The sequence below is a fragment of the Cetorhinus maximus genome, chromosome 23, assembly GCF_964194155.1.
Source record: "Cetorhinus maximus chromosome 23, sCetMax3.hap1.1, whole genome shotgun sequence".
Classification (NCBI taxonomy): domain Eukaryota; kingdom Metazoa; phylum Chordata; class Chondrichthyes; order Lamniformes; family Cetorhinidae; genus Cetorhinus; species Cetorhinus maximus.
The window spans coordinates 49,770,824-49,795,372 of record NC_135901.1 but is presented as its reverse complement, the minus strand read 5'-3'; the positions used below and the strand labels follow the sequence as shown (position 1 = coordinate 49,795,372).

At 42.6% G+C, this 24,549-nt stretch overlaps 1 protein-coding gene, 2 long non-coding RNA genes and 2 other non-coding genes across 6 annotated transcripts in view; 2 read left to right on the top strand and 3 right to left on the bottom strand.

Moving 5' to 3' along the window:
- The window catches only part of LOC144698296 (uncharacterized), an 869,665-nt gene that overhangs the window by 187,063 nt on the left and 658,053 nt on the right, over positions 1–24,549 (top strand). The gene's annotated exons all lie outside the window — the stretch shown is intronic.
- Positions 1–24,549, bottom strand: part of LOC144698294 (uncharacterized) — a 451,035-nt gene that overhangs the window by 353,883 nt on the left and 72,603 nt on the right. The gene's annotated exons all lie outside the window — the stretch shown is intronic.
- LOC144698544 (uncharacterized) overlaps positions 1–24,549 on the bottom strand; it is a 118,196-nt gene that overhangs the window by 33,914 nt on the left and 59,733 nt on the right. The gene's annotated exons all lie outside the window — the stretch shown is intronic.
- On the bottom strand, positions 411–484 carry trnak-cuu (transfer RNA lysine (anticodon CUU)). The gene has a single exon. It is a non-coding gene; the product is annotated as a tRNA-Lys (tRNA).
- Positions 22,998–23,069, top strand: trnak-uuu (transfer RNA lysine (anticodon UUU)). The gene has a single exon. It is a non-coding gene; the product is annotated as a tRNA-Lys (tRNA).

Below are 24,549 nucleotides of genomic sequence, written 5' to 3'. Positions count from 1 at the left end.
GCGAGCTGAATGCAGGATCTTGCAGCCACATTAGATTCACTCTTCACCATTTCTGAAGATAACATTCAGCAAAATAAGATGTTTCCGCTGGCAGCGGGTGATTGGAGAGTGCGGGGCTGGAATATTGTTACTTGTTCCTGTCTCACTCACCGTGGAGCTGAGGAAGAAGCGATTAATTGATGGGCTTGTTTCAATCCAGTAGCCTCATAGATCTGTCTTAATTTACATGGGGGTACATGATCGTTCATTTTCTTTGTTATATCTGAAATGAATGTCTATCAACAAAGCTTGATGCGGGAGCCGAGTTTGCAACTTGGTGGTGGGGGTGGGAGGATTTTCTTGTGGTTTCAGAGGCCCGAAACAAATCAGAGCGTTAATGAGTAATGACGGGGAGAAAACAGTTCCAACTTCGTTCCTGGGTGGTCTCGAACGACCAACCTTTCAGTTAAGAGCCGAACGCGCTGACCAATTGCGCCACAGAGACGAGACAAGAGCATATATCCTCTATAAGATATCCTAAACCAATGGCTCAGCGAGTGAAAGCTTCAGATTGCCGCTACTGTAGTGACAATTATTCTTTCTCAGTTTTACTCTTCCCAAATAAAAGAGTGGGACATTCATTGTGGTTACATGGAAACAGTCTGATCCCACCCACTGCAGACACATCCATGTCACCGGGAACCAGCTCTCCTACAACCGGTGCCGTCTCCATTCGAGCCTTTCGGTGTCTTGTCTGTTATCAAGTATTCTGATTGTCCTGAAGCCGATATTAGTTTTGAATTCCTGATGTGCAGTAACGAGACTCCTTTCAATGTCTCAGATCAGTTAATTTCACTGATAACATCAGAGGCAATGTTCCAGCGTCTTAAAGAAGGGAAAGGTACCTTGACTGTCACTGGTCAGTCGGGAAGTTCGCCCTTCATTCTCCACTGATTCCGGTTCCCAAAGAGTTTCTAAAGATTCACAAAGTTGGAGACTGATTTTTCTGGTTTGGTTCCTTCTCCATTTTCCCACCTGCCAACTGACAATATTTTCCAAAACCTCATCTCAATCCCCCGCCTTGCATCTTGTCCAGGGATGAGGAAATTCAGTTTTGTGGAGAGATTATAGAGGCCGGGCTTGTTCTCTTTAGAACAATGTCGGTTAAATGGAGAGTTCATGGAGCTGCTCATTATGATCGGGGTGGGGGGCAACGGGGACGGGGCGGTTTGATGGAGCAGATAGGGAGAGACTGTTTCCACTGACGAGGGTCACTAGCCAGAGGACTGGGATTTAAGATAATTAAAGAAAGACAGACTTCCATTTAGTGTAGTGGTTATTACGTTTGCCTAACAAGTGGTTCGAAATCGGGCAGAAAAAATATCACAATCTGTTCATTCACGTTTGTTGAATATAGTACCTTACAACCCTGCCTCCTGGTCAATGCTTATAGCACTTTTCCCGACCAGCGGGCGTCTCAAAGCGCTTTCCAGACAATGAAGGACATTTTGAAGTGTCGCCATTGTTGTGATGTAGGAAACACGGTAGCCAATTAGCGCTCAGCAAACTCTCACAACCAGCAACGTCATAATGAGCGGATGATGTGTTTTTGTGACGTTGACTGACGGATGAACGGGACACGTGGCTGTGAGACACTGTATTCCCTTAATATTTAGCATCAAACGTGTAATTTTGGGTATTTGCTTACCATTAAATTAACAGATTTTGATTATGTTTCTGCCCAGTTTCAAAGCGGGGACCTTTCACATGTGATAACCACTCCAATACAGAACAATACCTGACAGAGCCAGAGGCACCTACACATCATGTTAAACTGTGAGGTCCTGCAGCAGCACTTTGGGTCTTTGATTTTCGGAAATAGAATCCAGGCGGCAGATTTAGAAATGCTGTCGTCAAATTAATCTGATAATGTCAGCATAACATGGCATAGCACGTGAGGAGACCATTCAACCCATCATATCAATAACAGCTTTTTACAATGTTCTTTCCAATTAGCCTCAATTTCGTTTTTTTTCTACATAACCGTGATGTTTGACACTTTCAATTCATTTTCGAATTCCCTTTTGAAATCTCTGATTGAAGAAAAATAATATTGAAAGAGGTGCAGGAGCTTCTGCCGTGTCCATGCTCAGTGTGTGGACACTAACAAAGTTCCCCTGACCCAATGACATGAAGACTAAGGCTGGGGAATCTTAAACAGCTTTTAAAAAAAAATGAAGTTCATTTGAAATGGAATTTGCAAAGGAATTTTATTCTGACCAAGCATCTCCTTATTTTCCCCTGTCGATATAGACAATCTAATTCCTCTTGCTGTTCAACCTGTTACAGAGGCTGTTATATCTGTTTTGTCGTTTAGCTCACCGGCCATTTTCCCTCAAGAACCCTAAACAGACACATGGGTAAATCAGGTCCAATATAGGAAATTATGTAAGAAGTGAAAAAAGTGTACCAACAGAGGGAGATTGCATATAGGCTTACACTAAATAGAATAAAATTAACGTTGAATACACAGTTGGGGGTAGTGCCTTTAAAATCAGTGCAGAAGATTTTGAAGGGAATTCAGAAGGGAATTGGATTGCTACCTGAAAGGAGAAAATGTGCATGGTTACAAGAATATTTCAGGGGAGTGGGACTAGGTGGAATGCTCTTTCAGTGAGCCAGTGCAGTTTCGAAGGGTCCAGTGCCCTCCTTCAGCACTGAAAAAATGCTGTGATACTTTAGTAAGTTCACAGCTGGTTCAGCACGAAAGGTGGGTTTGGAATCGCTGTTCTTGGCCTTAGTGATACAGAATGAAACTGCAATAGTCAAGGTGTTATCAGTTGCGCCAGGCGATAGTAGAAATTATTATGATTCAGTTAAATTTAAGGTAGCTTGTTTGTTTTGCATATATCGGTGACGGACCCATATGTTTCACTGTGTGAACATTGATGTAGAAAAAGATAAGGCAGAGGGCTGATAAAAAATATGATGTGGTTAAAGTGAAAATTCACTATGACAATGTAAAGCATAATATCTTAGATGTCAGGGTTTAATGTGTGTAAAATACAGTAGAGCCAACTTGCAGAGCAAATATCTAAGTTTAAACTTTAGTTTATTGCAATTTAAGTGGCAAGAAATAGGAAGCAAAGCCTTAGTTGTGGTGAAAGGTACTTGAAGTGATAACACAATGGTACAAAGTACAACTTACAGTATTAGAAGTGTTGATGCAGGCGTTTCAAATAGAATATGATATTTTGAAGGGATGGGACAAAGGCTTTCTGAATCGTGAAGCAATGAGGATGCTACACCGCACTTATCCATTTTCCCCAGCACGTTTTAGATTTGTGTTCAAGACAATTTTATGACGCTTATCAAATGCCATTTGAGACGTCATAGGAACTGCACCAATTATAGATCGCTCACGAAACCTCTCATTTAATTGTAGGTTAAAGTAATTTCACATCAGTTAGGTAAATTTGTTTGCAGCTATGTATAAATATAGTTATAACTGTGTTATATTGCATTGGAAAGTAGTCGTTTTGGTTCGAGTGCATTATGTTGCAATAATTAACATAAGCATGATAATGACTGCATTAATTTGTTTGTTCAGATGACTGTAACTAACAGATTTGATGTTGCAAGCTAATTGCCCCTCTGGCGGTGGGCATTAGATATAAATGTGTCTGCCACGCAGCTTAAATCAGAGGGAAGAGGACACCAGAATATTACTCTCACGAAAATGCATGCTCCCGGAAATGGACCAGCATTCGCCATTTATTATTCTGTTCTTGCTGCTTTCGGTGTTCCAGGTAAACATTTGCCGAAAATAAATAACTGGACAAATCAATCTTTAACTGTGCCAACTAAGAGTTGCGGATTGCATAGCACAGAGTTCACGCTTTTTCTCTCAGCAGCTATATGAGCATTCTATTCCATCACTGTAGTACCATTAATCTCCACTACGTACCTTCTGCGGTCTCTTGTTGAAAGATAAATTGAACTCCGTCTCTATAATAGGGAATCCAGTTAGAATATAATTTTTCTGTGTATTATTGTTAGGACATTGTATTCTACAATATGCTGTTGCATGTCCAAGAGGCATTATTGTACATCCTCGTCTACAACTGCTCTGGAATTGCATAATTTTGTTCACACCTCACAGTTCCGTGGATATTACTCTTGCTTTGACGATCTTCCAATGCCCAATTTCCTTAAGTGTGAACGGTACAAATATTTGCAGATGATGGAAATGCAAGAAGAAACATTTAATGTCATGAAATTGATATTTTTGAAAATGTAATGCACTCTGTGTATAGAGGTTTTAAACTAGGTTCGAAGTACTGTAGCAGGTTGATGTGATTCTTTTCTTTCTATTGTTGTTTCCATCTTGAAAGAAGCTGCTTGCAACATGTTGAGCATTTTCAGCTGTTTTTGTTTGCACTCGTCATATTTGTAGTTGTTAATTTTGCCCAAGGAGCGACGTTATCTTACCATTAAAATCAATTACCTGTTCTGAAGTTCATGAATAGATTCTGATCTCCCTGATTAACATTAACTGCTTCATCAACTCTACCAATAGATGTATGTTATTGTCCATGCTGTATGCGATCTTTCAGAGGCGAAGTTCACTCTACTCATACTCAGTCACTTTATTTCAGTGGAAAGATATTGTCGAATTATACTGCTGCATCAGAAGGCAGTAAGGCTGAACTCCGCTCCAGATCCCGAGTCTATAATCTAGCTCCGTACTCCCAGTGCATTGCTGGAGAACTGCAACACCGTCAGGCCTGCCCTCCTTCTCATGAAGAGGTGAGCGTAGGTCGTTCTGCTTCTTCAAATTACAGGAACTACTGCCAATGTTAGAAGAGCAGATGTTTCTGTCTGTGAATCATAAACAACATTCCACTGGCAAGATATATCAGAAATAAATGCAGAGGAATCAATAATCTCCTTCCCTACTTTAGCAGGACCTCGCTGGAGATGACATTTCCCATTAATGGATTCAGTGCACGGCAGAAGAACTGCTGATCCTCCTTGACTTCTTTCACAGGAGTAGAGGCCGAATTCAGTCAATATTATTGGCGGAAGTCATATTTTTGCTCAACTTTGATCCTTAATTAAATTTATTACCAGCTTCTTATTAACCATATCTAACTTCATGTCATTAGCATCTATCTACTTTTATTACCGTTCTTCTGTAGTTCCTATTGTCATCATTTACTATGGCTTAATATGAATCAACGCATTGTATTTTATTATAATTGCTTCGAAGTTAACATTGTTATTACGTCGATGTAATGATGTTCCTTCTATTTCAGTGATAAATAAAATTTGCACGAATCTAAAAAAACGCTTAATTTTCTCTGTTCGGCATTCAGGTTTTATTTGGAACATTCATCTGTTTTGTTGGACAAAGAGTGATACATTGTTAAACCAATCAGTTTCAGTGTTGACTGGTGCAAGTTTCATATCATTCTGCCGCCAAAGTGATGTTGTAGCTGTGACACTGCTCACTAATTCCGTCCTTCTCTCTGTCTTGCAGCTAACTTGGTGACGATTGTGATCCTTTCCCGTGGAAGATGCGGACTGTCCAGATGTATCACTTACTATCTGGTATCCATGGCGGTGACAGATCTCCTTGTCATAATCACTGCTGTGATATTAATCCGGCTTCGTGCTGTCTATTTCGAAGTCAGTTTCCTTTCCACCACACCTGGCTGCAGCCTGGTTATTGTACTCAGCGGCACTTCCAGAGACAGTTCTGTTTGGTTAACTGTTGCTTTCACCTTCGATCGCTTCGTCGCCATTTGCTACCAGCAGCTGAAATTGAAATACTGCACTGAGAAAACAGCAGCTCTGGTTAGTGGAATGATCTGTGCGCTTCTCTGTTTGAAAAACGCCCCTGTTTACTTCATATATGAACCTTTGTATGTCATCAATAACATACCGTGGCAGTGCCGCATGAAGGAAATCGTTTATGTTTCCGTCCCATGGGCAGCGTTTGCCTGGCTCGATCGTATTCTAACTCCATGTCTCCCTTTCATCCTGATTTCTCTACTCAACGTACTGACTGTCAGACATATTCTATCAGTCAGTGGATCCCGGAGGAGGCTCCGAGCCCAAAACAATGGACAGAATCACAGTGACCCAGAGATGGAGAGCCGCAGAAAGTCCATCATTTCACTCTTCGCCATTTCGGGCAGCTTCCTCCTGCTTTGGTTGACATATGTTGTTAATTTCTTATTTGTGAAACTTACAGGCAATAACTATTCAATCGGTTCTAATTCCAATGACCCGAAATTTATTCTGCAGGAAAGCGGTTACATGCTTCAACTCTTGAGTTCCTGCACCAACACGTGTATATATGCAGGGACCCAGACTAAATTCAGAGGAGAGTTGAAGGGCGCAGTTAAATGCAACTTCAATCTAGTTACGAAATGGCATAAACAATGAGCATAGCTGTACATATTCTTGCAGTAATTCTGTCTCTGCTTCTAATGGCAATAAAGAAAAACAAAAAGTTTATTCAACATTCGTTCGATGTGTACACTGCCAGTTCAATTGTATTATCAACATTAATGTTCAAAAATTAACGTGTGCCTGACGGGATAGTATTGTGATCTTTTGGTATGGTACTAGGGTGGCTACGAAGAGATTCAATCGCACAGTAGGAAATTGTGAAATTGAATACAATTAAATTCTGCTTATTTTTGAGCTGCCGCCGAACATATCCGTGAAGTGGCACCAGAGCTCTCCATGTACCCGCCTAGTTTCATACTGTCATTCAGGGAATGGAAATTTCCAATTCTCCCGATTCAAGCCTGCATTTAAATCCAACCCCACGCCTCCGTACTGATTCTGAATTCGCTCGGGGAACCTGGGTGGGGTCATTGGGAACATTTAGTTTTCACCCCAAGCTCTTGTTGGCGTTGCTGATTGACATACCATTCCAGCGGCTCAAGTTAATTTCTATCGGTTTTGTTGGGCTGCACATTCGGTAGCTTCAATAAAGATTGAACATTGCGTTCCTCTATGATTGATCTAATGATGATGAAGAGCCTTGTCAATCACAAGTAGAGGAATTACACTGAGTAATATTTTTCATTTGATGCATTCACTTTGGGAGTGCAAGGCTGAAATGGATGACTTTTTATAACCCAGTTCTCGGGAAAGTTATATAATCCAATTTCTTCAGAGTATTGATAGTCATATCCAGTTTGGACCAAGTTTTCAGGGCTCCAGGGACACTGATGTAACTAATGACAGTCTGTTATCGTAGTCTATACTCCGCTACCAATGTCCTTTATTGCTGGCCGCATGTTACTTCATTGTGTTTAGGAATTAAACTCTTATATAACAATGATATACAGGCTTAATTGCTGGCCATAGGTACTCTCAAACTTTGCTCAGATCCTTTAATCGTTTACTTTATATATCTCATTCAAAGTGTTTCTCTCGCCATCAAATGCTCTCTATCTCTCTCTGCCTCTTTGCATTGCCCCATTTTTTTGTTCTCCACTTCTGCTATTTCCAACTCTGTTCATTTCAAGTTGACAGGAACTTTATTGACATTTTCATTTTTTCTGAGCATCAACGTTTTCCAAAATTCTACAGATTGATTATATTTCTGGGCCATGACTTAATGTTGTTCGAGTCTGCGAGGTGAAGCAGTTCAGAGTATGGTCCAGAAGTTTAAACTGCCAGATGATAGGTGAGAGTGACTGCACTTGACATTGGCATTGATCAAAGGTGGCATCAATGGGTTCCTGCAAAAAATGGGTTAATAGGAAGCAAGGGGAAAACGCTCCGCTGGCAATAGTCATGCCTCGCACAAGCGAAGATTGTTGTGATTGTTGGAGGTCAATCATCTCAGTTCCATGACATCATTGCAGGAGTCCCTTAGCATCATGTCCTCAGCTCAAACACCTTCAGCTGCTACAAGAATGAACTTCTTTCCACATTAAGATCAGAATTGGGGATGTTCGCTGATGATTGCACAATGTTAAGTACCATTGGAGACAGCTCAGATAATGATAAAGTCCGTGTCCAAATGCAGCAAGACGTGGGCAATATCCAGGCTTGAGCTGACAAGTGGCAAGCAACATTCGCACCACACAAGTGCCAGGCAATGAACATCTTCAGCAAGAGAGAATCAAACCATCGCCTCTTCACATTCAATAACATTAGAATCACTGAATCCCCCACTAACAACATCCTGGCGGGGGGGGTTAACATTGACCAGAAGCTGAACTGGACTAGCCATATAAATACGGTAGCTGCTCCAGCAGGTCAGAATATGGGAATCCTGAGGCAAATAACTCACTTATTGTCTCCCGAAAGAGTGTCCACCATCTACAATGCACAAGCCTGGGCTGTGATGGAAAGCACTCCGCTTGCCAGGTGATTACGGCTTCAAGAAAACTCAAGAGCCTATCCACCATGCAGGAGAAAGCAACCCGCTTTATTGGCACCACACCCACAGTCACTCTAGCACCGATGCACAGTGGCAGCAAAGTGTAACATCTACAAGATGCTCGACAGGAACTCAGCAATCCTCCTTATACAGCACCATCCGAACCCATGGCCAGCATCATCTAGAAGGACAAGGGCAGCCTATACACCACCGCATGGAAGTTCCCCTCCAAGCCGCTCAACATCCCGATTTGGAAATATATCGCTGTTCTATCACTGTCGCTGGGCCAAAATCCTGGAACTCCCTCTCTAACAGTACTGTGGGTGTTCGTTCACCACATGGACGGCAGTGGTTCAAGAGGGAAGCTCACTGTCACCTTCTCTAGGTCCATTATCAAGGGGCAATGAATGCTGGCCTGGGCAGCGGCGTCCCCGGGTCATAAGAGATAAAAATGAATAGGGGCACTTATACAACAATCACCTAATAGATTCAATTTGACCTCCAATAGAGTTACCCTGCTCCTTATGACTACGATTTACGTCAAAACAGTTTTAAACTATGTATGCTCCAAAGTAACCCTGCTAAATATGCGGGCAATGGGTCCAGTGGACATTTCCCTTGTGGCTGAAATCATTCCTAACGCAATGAAATATGGCTGTTTGAGGTACTCTAACCAGCTTATTTCAAGAACATGGCTGAAGGAGTTGCTCAGAGGAGGGCCCTATATCCAACCATTTTCAGCTGCTTGATCAGTTAGTTTAATGTGGTCAGAAACGAGCACGTTTCCTGATGTTTGTGCCACGTGCAGTACCATTTGCTACGGCTCATAGATTCAAACAGACAACATTCACACGCAAGATATCCTCGACAAATGAGGCTTGACTTGATGTTTGGCAGCTGAGACGCATCAGAAAATGTCCTGCATTTGATCATCCGCAACAAAAGAGACTAACTAGTCTCCTTCGCATTCACTGACTTAATATCCCTTCACCACCCCAATCCCAATCACCACTATCAATACCTGAATGCTAAATTGACAAGAAATTGAATTGGACAATGCGGCATTTGACTGCGAGTAGAAAGAAAAAACAACCAGCCTGGCTGCATCGGCTGTTTGAATTTCGATTACGTAGATAGATGCAACAATTCGGACTGTTCTCCATGGAGAAGGGAATATAAAGAGGAGATTTGATAGAGGCGTTCGAAATCTTGTTGTCAAAGTCGGCCCAAGCTTGATCCCTCACTGCTCTTGTTTAGTTTAAAGCCCTCTCTACTTCCCTGGTTATGCAATTTGCGAGGACACTCATCCCAGCATGGTTCAGGTGTAAACCGTCCCAACGGTACAGCCCCCACTGTCCCCAGCACTGATACCAGTGCCCCACAAATCGGAACCCAGTTCTCCCACACCAATCTTTGAGCCACGCATTGGTCTCTCCAGTCTTATTTGCCCAATGCCAATTTGCACGTGGCTCAGGTAATAATCCAGAGATCATTACCTTTGAGTTTCTGCTACATAATTTGGTACCTAGCTCCTTATACTGACTTTACAGAACCTCTTTCCTAGTTCTAGCTATGTCATTAGTACGTACATGGACCACGACAACTGGTCCCCTCCCCTGAAGGACATGAGTGAACCAGTTGGGTGTTTATGACAATCCAGCAGTTTTCATAGTCACTTTTTCCTCGTGCCAGCCCCACAAATTCCCAGATTCATTCAGCTCAATTTCACAACCCGCCTTTGTGTTTTTGTGGGTTCTCTCTCACTCCCTTTTTTCTGTTTTAAATCAATTTCACAGGGTATTAGAAGGGGTGGATTTTAATTTGGGGAAGTGAAACAAAACATCACATCAGGATCTGATGGACTCACCCAATTTATCGTAACCTGAATATCATCAGATTTTGAACAGGGAAGGAAAAAGCACCGTTCACAGTGGGGAGAAACCGTACACATGTTCTGTGTGTGGACGAGGTTTTAGCAAATCATCTGGCCTGTCAGAACATAAATACAGTCACAACAGGAAGAAGCTGTGGAAATGTGCAGATTGCAGGAAGGGATTCGCTTATACAGTTCAGCTGGAAACTCATCAGGACAGTCACACTGGGGAGAGGCTGTTCACCTGCCCAGAGTGTGGGAAGGGATTCATTAATTCATCCAATCTGCTCACACACCAACGAGTTCTCACTGGGGAGAGACCATTCACTTGCTCCTTTTGTGGGAAAGGATTCACTCAGTCATCCAGCCTGGTGATACACCAGCGGGTTCACACTGGGGAAAAGCTTTTCTCCTGCTCCGAATGTGAGAGGGGATTCACTGATTGATCCAACCTGCTGGCGCACCAGCGTGTTCACACTGATGAGAGACCGTTCAGGTGCTCTCACTATGGGACTGGGTTCAGGCATTTATCTGAACTCACCATACACCAGCACACACACTGAGGAGAGGCCATTCACCTGTACGGAGTGTGGGAAGGGATTCACTCAGTTATCCACCCTGCTGAGACACCAGCGAATTCACATGGGAAGAAGTTGTTCAGCTGCTCCGAGTGTGAGAAGAAATTTACTCAGTCATCCCACCAACAGACACATCAACAAATTCATATTGCCGAGTGGCCTTTTAAATGCCCAGACTGCGAGTAGTGCTTTAAACGTTCTGGGTAACTGGTGTCCCACACTGATGAGAGACCGTTCAGGTGCTTTCACTGTGGTTCTGGGTTCAGGCGATCATCTCAACTCACTGTACACCAGCGAGTTCACACTGGGGAGTGGCCGTTCAGATGCTCCAAGTGTAGGAAAGGATTCACTGAGTCATCCCACCCGCTGACGCACCAGCGAGTTCACACTGGGGAGAGATTGTTCACCTGCTCTGAATGAATCACTTCCAACACTCGGTCAGCTAACCGGGTGAAACACCAGTGATTTCATAAGTAACTGCATTGCATTTTGCTGTTAATCACATCCAGGACATGTTCATTGGGGTCTGTTTCTGCTAATGTTAATAAACCCCAGCCCTGTCATTCTGGTTAATATTCTGTATAAAAATCAAATAAATCAGTTTTGTGTTAAACACAGTGCGTTGAGTCTTTTTAATATCTCGAACACAAGTTAGTTCCTTTGAAGCACTTTCCCTCTCCTTCAAATCTGCCATCATCACTCCCTCCTCAATAAAACCAATCCTTGACCCCAATGCCCTTGCAAACTATCTCCCCATTTCTCTTCACCTTTTCTCTCCGAAGTCCTGGTCACCTCCAAAATCCATGCCAATCTTTTATGAAACTCCATGGTTCAATCCCTCCAATAAGAAAACTGCCCCTGCCACAATATTGAAACAGCTTTCAACAAAGTCAAAAATTCCATCCTCTGTGAATGTGACAAAGGTAAATTCTCCCTCATTCTCCTTCTTGGCCTGTCTGTGGTCTTTGACACCATTGACTGAACCATCCTCCTCCAATGCCGCTCCACTAGCGTCCAGCTGGGTGGGACTACATGCTCCTGATTCCTTTCTTATCTATGTCATTGTAGCCAGAGAATCACCTGCAGGAGCTGAGATTATTTGAGTTACATTTTCATAGAGTCACACTCGGTAAGTGATCAGGTGTCACTGAACATTGACACACAGATGTTTCATTATCACTTTCACAGTGACCACGTCTGAAAGACTAAGTCCTTCTTTCTGCAGCAGACTTTCTTGGTCAGATCAACAGAGAAGAATAAAGACATAGCCACTACCCAAGCTCATAGCAATAAAAATGTCTGCTAATGCCCATTAAAATATAAAGCACAGCTGAACAGCAGGGTGTTAGTTTGTGACAGACTTATTGAAACAGATTCATTACCAAGAATTTGCCAACAGGTCCATTATTGCAGGATGCAAATGGTAGAAGATGGACCCTTCATTCTTAATTTGCAATGCCTATGTTTGCAGAATCTCACCCTCATACAGACTCATTCATTAAGTAGTCAGATCTCACTGAACTATGACACAAGCTGTGTGTATCTAAATTACACTTATATGGACTCACTCAGTGAGTGGTCAGATCTCATTGAACTGTGACACAATCATATTCCAGTGACTCACACAGATTGTATTTTGCAGACCATATCACTCTCGATGTATCAGACCCTTTCCACAAGATTGATGTGTGATCTTGTGGTGTGGACAATGTTATTGTCCACAGCACAAGATCTCAGCACTACAAACACCTGGAACTTCCTGTTAGAATGTAAAGCTGGGAGAACAATGGGATGTTGCTCTGTTACAAACATGGGGATAGCGATTGACTGTCAGAATGAACCAATAATTTCTACCACATTATAGATTTGGTTTGGGGCTGAAGGAGGTCATTTGGCCCATAGTGTCTGCACTGGCTTTCTGAATGAGCAACTCAACCAGTCCTATTCTTCTGCCTTTTCCCCATAAACCTGTATATTCTTCCTTTTCAGATAACAGCCTAATTCCTGCCTGAATGCTTCAATTGGACCTGCCTCCACCACACTCCCACACAAAGCATTCCAGACCCTAACCAGATACTGCGTGAAAGGATTTTTCTCATATCATTGTTGATTATTTTACTGATCACTTTAAAACTATGCCCTCCTGTTCTCAATCCTTTGATGAGTGGGAACAGTTTCTCCTTATCTACTCTCTGCAGCCCCCACTTGATTTTGAATAACTCTGCCAAATATCCTCTCAGCCTTCTTTTCTCTAATGAAAACAGTTCTAATTTATCCAATTTATCTTCTTATGAGCTGTCCTTCCTCCCTGGAACCAAGCTTGTGAATCTTTTCTGCACCCTCTCCAATGCCTTCACATCCTTCCTGAAGTGTGGTGCCCAGAAATGGATGCAATAAACCACCTGAGGCCAAGCGACTGACTTATACATGACCTCCTTGCTCTTCTACTCTCTGTCCCTATTAATAAAACCCAGGATACTGTATATTTTATTAATCACTCTCTTAATCACTCTCCTGCCACATTCAATGACTTATGGACATATACACCCAGGTCCCTTTCTCCTTCAACCCCTTTTGTATCTTCTGCAAACGTTGAAATTTTTCCCTTTACACCAAGACTTAGGTCATTAATATATATCAGGAAAAGCCAGAGTCCCAACACTGACCCCTGGGGAACACCATTACAAACCTTCCACCAGCCTGAAAAACATCCATTAACTACTTTCTGTTTCCTTCCACTGAGCCAATTCCGTATCCATGTGGCTACTGTCCCATTTATTACACGAGCTATAACTTTGCTTAAAAGTCTGTTGTGTAGCCCTGTACCAAATGCCTTTTGAAAGTCCATATACACCACATCAACAGCATTGCCCTCATCAATTCTCTCTGTTACCTTTTCAAAAATCTACAGGAAGTTAATAAAACATGACTTTCTCTTAAGAAGCACATGTTGTTTTTCCTTAATTAACCTGCATTTGTCCAGTGACTGTTAACTTCGTCCAAATTATAGTTTCTAGAAGTTTCTCACCACTGAAGTTAAACTAATTGCCCTGCAGTTGCTGGGCTTATCGTTACACCTATTCTGGAAAAAGGGTGTAACTTTTGCAATTTTTGAGCCCTTTGGCACCTGAGTCTGAGGCACAATTAAATATTATGGCCAGCACCTCTGTAACTTTCACTCTTATTTCTCCCAGGATCCTTGGGTGCATCTCATTTGGCTCAGGTGATTTCACAACTTTAAAGTAAAAGCAAAACACTGTGGATGCTGGAATTCTGAAACAAAAGCAGAAAATGCTGGAAAAACTCAGTAGGTCTAACAGCATCGGTGAAGGGAGAACAAAACATAAAGTCATCCGGACTCGAAACATTAATTGTTCTTTTTTCATTCCACAGATGTTGTAAGACCTGCTGAGTTTTTCCAGAATGTTCTTTTTGTTTCACAACTTTAAATATAGATAACCTATCTAATATCTCCTCCAATTCAATTTTAAACCTTTCTGAATATGAATCACCTCCTCTGTCACCATGTTCTGGGTAGTATTTTCTTCCTTTGTAAAGGCAGTTGCAAAGTATTAATTTAGACTCTCGGCTATGCCATTTGCCCCCATGTGTAAATCCTCCTTTTCGTCCCTTATCATCTCGAGTCTGAATGGCAGGAGTTGGAATTTGATCTTTCTTATTTTTGATCCCTATGCGAATTGAACCTTCCCCTTGCTTTCCCAGTTTCAGGCAAAGATTAACTGAGACGCGGTCTCTAATGGCGGCCTGATTACCCACAATCCCGTGCGCCTCAGAAACTACTCTATCTGCCGCGGGTTGTCCGGCTGGATGGCGCATGCTCGGAGTCTCCTGCTCTCTTTGCTTGAGGCTGGTGCCGGAGAGAAGCCGGTAGCGGCGGATTGTGAGATTGGAGAATGTTCATTGGTTCCCATCAACATGTTCACACTGACGAGAGACCATTCAACTGCTCCAACTGTGGAAAGGGATTCACTCAGTTATCCCATCTGCAGACACACTAGTGAGTTCACACTGATGGGGCCTTTTATATGCCCGGACTGAGGGAAGTGCTAGAAATGTTCAAGGCAACTGATGCCTTATTAACATGTTCAGACATGACGAAAGACCGTTGACGTTCTCTCATAATGGGCCTGGGGTCAGGCAATCCTCTGACCTCACTGTACACCAGTGAATTTACACTGGGGAGAGGCTGTTCTCACGCTCCGAGTATGGCAAGTCATTTGGTTGTTCATCCACACTGCAGAGATAACAACCAGTTCAGAAGTATAAAGACAAAATACTGCAGATGCGGGAAATCTGAAATAAAACAAAGTGTAGAAAGACTCAGCAGGTCTGGCAGCATCTGTGAACAGAAAAACAAAGTTTACGTTTTGAGTCCACATAGACTCTTCTTCAGAAGAGTCACATGGACTCGAAACATTAACTCAAGTTGACAAGTAACTACAGTGATTGGATTTTGCTGTTAATCACATTTGGGACTGAATCATGTTCTATGGGGTCTGTTTCTGCTGATGTTAATAAACTCCAACCCAGTTATAGGGGTTAAAATTCTGGATAAAAGTCAAATAAACTAGCTTTGTGTCAAATAAACTAGCTTTGTGTCAAACACACAGTGTATCAAGTCTTTTTCATTTCACTACAGAAGTTAGTTCCTTTTGAAGTGCTCTCTCTCTCTCCCCTGCCTGTTCTGTTCTCACCTCCAACAACAAGTGTGAGGAGCTCATGGAGCTTCTTTGTCACTAAGATTGAGTCAATCCGATCAGTTGCCTCTGCTGCTTCCCTCCCTCCCACTAGTTCACCGGGTCAACTTTCTCTAAAGATCCCCCATGTCCGAGCTCTGAACTCAGATCTTTCTCCAGTTTCCTATTTCCCTTCATAACCTTTCAGTGTTCATCTTGTCCATGAGACTCGCCTTCTGATCCAGTGACCCTATTCCCAACTGAACTGCTGACCATTCACCTTCTCCATGTTGGCTGATATTGTTCATGTTTTTTTCCCTCTCTTCTGGTACTGTCCCTCTCACCTTTAAATCCACCGTCATCATCCATCCTAAAAAAAGAATCTATCCTTGAGACCTCCTATTTCTCATCTACATGCTGCCACTAGGTGACATCATCCAAAAGCACCATGTTAGTTTTCACATGGACACTGACAACACGCAGCTCTACCTCACCACCATCCCTCTCCATTCCTCCACTGTTACTAAATTATCCAACTGCTTATCCAACATTCCGTACAGGATGAGCAGAAATTTGCTCCTTTTAAGAATTGGGTAGATCAAAGCCATTGTATTCAGTCACCAGTACAAATTCCGTTCCTTAATTCCCGAGTCCATCCCTATGAGGTAACATTGGGATATGTTTTCCTACGTTTGTCAGGCCAGGAATCTTTGTTCCTAAGCGAGAGTGAGAGGGGGAGGGAGAGCCATTCGTACAATATTCAATACACTTCTGAAGATTTTATAAGGTTATTTGACAGTGATTTCTTACAGATCTCCCCACCTTGAGAAGGGAATATCCTTATTGATTTCTCACAACTGATTTCTGACTAACCTCACTATTTCTAAGCTACGAGCTTGTTTTCCTAATTTCTTTATGACAAACCGTGGATAACATACTAAAGCTACTAGAATGATCAGAATCAGCAACACAAACCCTTGAGCTCCCACCAAGAGTAAATGTGAAAACTTTATCCACTAAATGTGATAACTATCGACTGAGATTCATCCTCCCCACCTGCAGATCATCTCACACAATTTTAAATTATTGACATTGGTAAATACATCTGGTTCAAACAGAAGTTCATGCACGGACTTTAAAGATTCGCTAGCTCACTATTCACCTTCATCCACCTTGTGGATATTTTCTAAATCTAGATTCTGTTTCCCTCTTCACTTTAATTTTACTCCCTCTGATAGGTACTGGTGTGTTTAATTCTATCCTGATTGTTTGAAAGCCAGTTGCTCTATGGAGTGTGTGTCAATATCTTGATGATTTAAAATGTCTCATTCAATTTTCCACAATAGTCACTTTATGTTGTTCTGTTGTCAAGTAGCTGAGTGTGCCTGGGACCTGTTCTTCAGTGCAGGGTCACCATGCATTTCCACGTGGCGACCTGGGAGGGATGGATCCGGCGGCTGGGTTAGAGAGAGAATGTGGGGATGGCAGATTCAGCAGCGGAATTCAAAAGGGAATTGGACCAAATACTGCAACATGTCCAGGGAAAAGGTAGGGGAGAGGGGCCAGGTGAGTTAATTCCAGGAGAGTAAGAGGCCTCCCTTTTCAGACGCAGATGAAGAGTTTTTTTTGTTTTTTTTTCAGAGGGTCGTTAGTCTGCGGAATTTTCTCCAGAAAGCAGTGGAGGCTGGGTCACTGAATTTATTCAAGGCTGATTTACAGATTTTTTGTAGACAAGGAAGTCAAGGGTTATGGGGGGCGGTGAGGGTGGGGGTGGGTACGGACAGACAGACAGGAAAGTGGAGTTGAGACCACAAACAGATCAGCCTTGATCTTATTGAATGGTTGAGCAGTGTCAAAGGGCTGAATGGCCTATGTTCCTCTGACCCGGCTGAATGGTCTCTATATGTTGTTTTTGGCTCTGATTTTATGGTACTGTGAGGAGTTCGAAAGACAAAATGGTCTATTCCTGTTGCTATTTGTTACGTTCTAATTCAGTACCGTTACCAATCAAGGCAATGGTTACTTTCATATTGCCAGCAGTAGCGTATGTGAGTGGTCTCAGGCTCTGGATTTAAGCACCAGTTCCTATTAAGTCATGGATTTTAATCCCACCATTGCCAAAGTTTCAGCTGGTTTGTCTTTCAGACGTTTCATCAAATCCCTTCGAATAGGCTCGGGTTATTTGACATATGACGTGGTTCGTCTTGGTAGGTAGAACAAGGGAGGCTGTAGGAATTGCAGGGTGACTGGAAATAGGTGGGGCTGAATGCCCTCATTCTCTGCTGTAACCATTCCATGATTTTATATGAACAACAATGACGCTAGTATAAGGCCTGCAGCCGTGACTGAGTGGTTAAAGGGATGGATTTAAAATCCATTGGGGCCTCCCCACGTGGGTTAGAGTCCTGCTGACTGTACTTCTCGCTGTTCCTTCGTTTTGCTGCCTCCAGAATGAACTATTGGTTAAATGGAATCAGCAGCTTCCAAACACTCCCGTGTGGTTCTCCTGCTTCTCTTCCGTGTTGCTTCATTTCTGTTGATCCATAAGCATTCACGGAATTTGCAGTCAGAAATGATACAAAACTGAACTAATTTGTGCCATACTTGCGTTCTGAGAGTTTTTCTCTCCTTAGAGATAAAACCTTGCTCACTATTACTCACGCTGCATGAGTCTGTGTGTCACAATGTGGTTCAGTTCCCCGAGCGGTATACACATTTTTTACCATCGCAAACCTTATTCACTTTCGTATTATATCTTCATGGTAAATGGTACAGAGAATAACAACAGGTTGAAAAGTTGCAAGAGGAGATTGACCCTTTGTGTTTATTTGAGTGGAGACTGCTTATTGACTCAGTGCCTGTATGTTACACAGCGGAGGATGATTGAAATTTTCACTGAGCAACATTTTAATAGACAATGGATTCATTCGTTGTGATGGTGTGTTCCAGTTCTATATATGCAATTTGACAGTCAATTTCTATTCGTTGCTTTGAACCCAATCTTTGTAATAGGTTGGATGTTATGCACATGTTTCTTTCAGTTTCTCGCGTTATTTGAAATGAATATTTATAAATCTATTTAGTCATAGAGTCATAAAGGTCTACAGCACAGAAAGAGGACCTTCAGTCCATCGAATCTGCACCGTCAAACAAGTACCTAACTGTTCTAATCCCATTTTCCAGCACTAGGCCCATAGCCTTCTATGCCATGGCATTGCAAGTGCACATTCAAATACTTTTTGAATGTTATGAGGGTTTCTGCCTCTACCACCCTTTCAGGCAGTGAGTTCCAGATTTCCACTAACCTCTGGGTGAAATAATTCTTACTTACATCCCCTCTAAACCTCCTTCCCCTTTTCTTAAATCTAGGCCCCCTTGTTATTGATCCCTCCACCTAGGGGAAATGTTCCTTCCTGTCTACTCTATCTATACCCCTCATAATTTTATACACCTCAATCATGTCCCCGCTCAATCTCCTCTGCTCCAAGGAAAATAACCCCTGCCTATCTAATCTCTCCTCATAATTAAAACTCTCCAGCCCAGGCAACATCTTGGTAAATCTCCTCTGCACTCTCTCCAGTGCAATCACACCCTTCCTATGATGATGATTCCAGAACTGCACGCAATATTTGGAGACACACAATAGTTGTGTGAGAATTTACCGAATAACAGCAGCGCTGGCAAAGTTTGGACAACATTTCCTTGTAGCCAAAGGACACAAAGCAGAATTATGTCGGTAATATGAGTAGAAGCAGGAAGAGAGGGAGTCTACTTGACCCTAGGATTTCTTAAACCATTAAACCTTCAGTTGGAAACTAACTCTGTAGTGGTTCAGCCTCGGTGCTTTCACCGCCTGGGTTCAATTCTGTCTTGATGTTGTGCAAAATGTCATAACTAGCAGCCAATTTATGGTTTGAAAAAGTGTCAAATTAGACTCGAAACCTTCACTCTGTTTCTCCCTTCATATTTGTTGTCAGACCCGCTGTGAACTTCCAATCATACATTCTGTTTTTATTATAGCATGAATTACTGTCTTTATTATAGATATGATCACAAGAAATAGGAGCAGGAGTAGATCACACGGCCCATCGACCTTGCCCCATCATTCAATTCGATCATGGCTGATCTTGGGCTTCAACTCCATTATCCTGCCCGTTCCCCATATCCCTTAGTCCCCCGAGAGACCAAACATCTATCCATCCCGGCCTTAAATGTATTCAATGATGGAACATCCACAACCCTCTGGGTAGAGAATTCAAAGATTCACAACCCTTTGGATGAAGTAATTTCTCCTCATCTCAGCCCGAAATTATCGACCCTTTACCCTGAGACTGTGCCCCAGTGTTTTAGACTCCCTGACCAGCGGAAACAATCCCTGTGTCTACCCTATCAAGCCCTCTCAGAATTTTACAGGTTTCAATCAGATTAGTTTTCATTCTTCTAAACTCCAGAGAATAAAATCCTTTCATTTTAGGACAACCAGCACATTCCAGAGATCAATTTAGTGAACCTTCCCTGCACCGTCCCCAATGCAAGTCTATTTTTTTATAAATGTGGAGATGAAAACAGCACACGGGATTCCAGATGCCGTCTCACCAAAACCCTGTAGCAAGACTTCTTTATTCTTGCTCTCCAATCCCCTTGCAATAAAGGCCAACATGCTGATCCTGCATGCTAACTTTCTACTTTGCTTGTACAAGCACAGCCAAGTTTCTTTGAACATCAGCACTTACAGATTTCTCACATTTTAAAAGCATTCTGTTGTTCTCATCTTTATAACCAAGTGAACATAATCGCACCTGACTACTTTATATTGCATCTGCCATCTTGTTGCCCACTGACATGACCTTCCGATACAGGTTTTGTTGAAGAGCCATACAGACTCGAAACATTAACTATATTCCTCTCCGCAGATGCTGTCGGACCTGCTGAGTTTTTCCAGGTATTTTTTGATTTTGGATTTACAGTGCTCTGCTCAAAAGTTACCTTGTTACCAAATTTCATAAAAGTTAATCGCAGGCCCCAGTGAGAATTGAACTCACGACCCCTGGTTTACAAGGCCAACTACACTTTCCCACTCACAGTAAGTCTCCTAGTTGAACGAGGAACAGGACAACATTCTGCATGAATGATATTTGATAGACCTGGAAATGCCTGAAATGGAGAACAGGAAGTTAAAGATGCGACATGAAAGCGGCAGAATTTGACGTGTGTCAGTTGCTTTCTGTGATGAATGTCTGCCGCGGTAATGTGAGAGATTTACTGCCGACTGTTTACACTGACACAAATATCACTCCTGACCAACCAATCACAACTGCTCTTTGAAAGCAGCGCGCCAGGCCGAATGGCCTCTTTCTTTGCTTTTACTGTCTATAATTTTATGTTTCCCAACATAATTTCCCAGTCATTCCGACATTTTATTACACGCTTGGGGGAATGTACTTTCTTACATCCTCGCTTTTGAAGTCAAGACACTGAGCAAACTCAAAGCTTTTCTTAAATTCCTGAGCAGGATTTGGAACCAGACCAGTTGAACGACACGATATTGTTGCCAATCCTTCACTGCAGCTCACCCCTTAAAAATGGTGAAAGTGTCTGAAAAATGGCAAATGTGGCCCAGATAAAGCACGTTGCAAGAGTTCTAGACAGCTTTCCTCGTGATTTAGAGGTAAGGATTCGGCCCTTTCACCGCCGTGGCCCGGACTCGATTCCCGGCCAGGCAATGAAGGTTTATTGATCTGGTACTAACTGTTAAAACAGGCCTGATTTACTTATTGATTGAAAACGGAAACGCACAAGAGCTCCGCCCGAATCAGTGGAGTGAGAGTTGAAGTTTCACATCAGAGCTGCAAATGTCACACGTGGAACAACTTCGAGAAGAAATACAGTTCCTAATGTCCGAGGGGTATCAGTTTGGACTGTTTGTATTTACAAATTCATTCTCTCGATGTGTCCATTGCCTTAACCACTCGACCACAAGGACTCGGTGTCTGTTTAAATGTTGCTCAGTGAAAATTTCAATCGCCCTCCGCTTTGTAACATACGGACACTTAGGAACTGAACAGTCTCCACTCAGAAATACAGAAAGAAAATTCCTCCTGAACCTTTTAAACCAGTTTTTATTTTCTCTGTACGATTTTAATATGAAGCCACACAAGTAAGGTGAATAAAGTGGGGATTGCTAAAAATGAGGAACTGAACCACATTGACACACACAGCGGGACACTCACAGACAAATACATCGACAGTGACAGAGGGCTAAGGAGAGACAAACATCCAGAAAGATAGGATGTCACCAAACTCGCTCAGTTTTGCTCCATTTCCGTCTGCAGATTTCGCAAATCCTTGCAGATGAATGGAAATAAGAAAGTGCGGAAGTTTCTGTTTGATTCTATTTACCCGATAACTAATTCTGTTGGTCAACATCGGGAATAATGAGAACCGCAGTCAGCAAACCAACATTGGGGAAACCCCGATGGATGTCAGATACCATCGCCCTCAACACTCGTCCGCGACTAACAGCACTTCCTTCGGGAAAACATGTTCATATCAAATCAGAGCATTCAGGAGATGGCGTATTGGCATTGTCACTGGACTAGAAATCCAGAGATAAAAGCAAAATACTGTGGATGCGGAAATCTGAAGTTAAAACAGAAAATGCTTGAAAAATTCAGCATGTCTGGCAATATTTCTGGTAGAGAAATAGAGATAATGTTTCAATTCCGTGTGACTCTTCTTTGGAGTTCTTTGAAAGTCGCACACAGGGCCGAATGGCCTCTTTCTTTGCTGTAACTTTCTATAATTTGATATTTCCCAACACCACTTCTTTCACACTCATTCTGCCATTTTATAATCCACTTTTGCGAGTGGGTTCAAAGCTCAACTACGTGCACAAGACTGGAAGGAGTCTGCGACTCTGGATAATCGGCATTCTGCACATTCCTGTCATCAGTGTCTGGGAGAATCAGGAAGATGAGATCCCAGATTATCTTTACCTTGTCAGCTGCAAACCCCTTCTTTCTAAAATCCTTGGGTCCCACATTCTCTGTCCCTGCTTTCCAGGGAAAGCTTGGGTTCATGAACTGACTGTGTCTGCATCAAGCAGCTAATTGACCTGGTAGCTGGACGGGCAGAGGGAGTTGGAGGCGAGGCAGGGACAGAAGCAGAAAGAGATGCGACATGAAAGTGTTTAGAAGTGTGTCAGTTACTTTCAGTGATGAATGTCTGCCGTGTGTTCCCTTGTCAGTTTCACAACAGCCGCAGTGATCAGGTTGGTGGGTTTAGGAAATTGACAGTTACACATGAGCAGCTTGTGGGGATATTTCACCTCACTGTCAATTTCATGTTCCAACTCACAGAAACCGTTGTTGTAATTGACTGAAGAATTCATTCCAGTTAAAATGGAAGCATGGATAAAAGCAGCGTCAATAAACCAAACTGAAACGAGTTTGGCAGTTTCCCTGGTGGTCTAGTGGTCAGGATTCGGCGCTTTTACCGCCGTGGCCCGGGTTCGATTCCCGGTCAGGGAATGCAGTTTTATTGATCTTGTGGAATTGTCAAAATGAGTATTAATTACTTATTGATTGAAAACATTTAGCAGCTCCACCAGAATCAGTTGAAGTTTCGCCTCAGAGCTGGAAATATCACACTTATAACAGGCCGGGAACAAAGACAGAAGCGGAGTGAAAGAAGAACAAGAAAAGGGCTGTTTACAAAGCACTGGCCATAGGGATGGTGGTGCCAGGCAAAATATGGGTAGGAGAAGGGCAAATTCTGGTGCCTACTCTTTGCATTGACAAAAATATCACTGCTGATGGATCAACCAATCACAAGACTAATTGAACGACATATTAATGGTGCCAATCCTTCACTGGAGCTCACTGCGACCAAAGGGCGCTGTTATCATCAGCCTGTTATGTAACTTCTTGCAGTATATCTGCTGAACAATATAAGCTTATCACAGCTCTGTTTTCTTTACATTGAAATCCAGTGCGAAAAGACAAGAAATTTCAAAGCTGAACAACCTAGACAAGACTGGAAGGAGTGTGTGACTGTGGATAATCGGCACTGTGCACATTCCTGTAATCAGTACCTGGGAGAATCTGGAAGATCCTGGTGTCTCTTTAGCCTGTTATCTGTAAACCGATCAAGTTGTGTTCTACGTTTGCATTAACTGACTGTATGTGGTCAAACAGCTCCTGGAAGGGCGGAGAGAGCTGGAGGTGAGACAGAAAGAGGTGTGACATGGAAGTGCTTTGAATCAGTGGTGAAAATCCGTCGTGTGCCAGTTTCAAAGGAAAAGAGGTTGGTGGTTATTTGTTTGAAAGAAGCTGCACTCAACGTGCGGCGAGCCCACGACCTGAGATTAAGAGCCTTTGATCTACCAGTTGAACTAGCCGGGCACACATAACATATGTATCCCATATCCCAACATACATGGAGACAACTGTTGCTTTCCACCTGCAGCCTTAGCTTGTTCTGAATTTCAAATTGTAGAAGGTAATCGAACTACACAAGCCCCAAGGTTGCAATACATTCCTCTCATTCATCAATAACATCATTCACATCTTCCACTTCTTAGCTGCACCTCCTTCCAAACAATCTGAACTCCTCTTGCATCTTTCATCCTGGTATTTTTCTCTGTAACATTTTCATCTGAAGCTGCACAACTAATGTGAATAAAGTTTGTGATAGTAAAAATGTGTTCACCTCCTCGGGAAACTGAACCACATTGACACACACAGAGGAGCACACACAGGGATATACACCGAGAGTTACAGAGGGCAAGGGTTTGTCTCTAAGGAGAGACAAACTCCCAAAAAGCAAGCATGACACCAAGTTTTGCTCCATTTCCACTGCAGGTTTCGTGAATGAACAGAAATAGGAAAACGCCCGCTTGTTTTGATGGATTTTATTCAATGTATCCGATAATTAACTCTGTAGACACAGAATAAAACCAGGAATAATGAGAAGCAGGAAACTCCAATGGATTTGGACTTCATCGCCTAA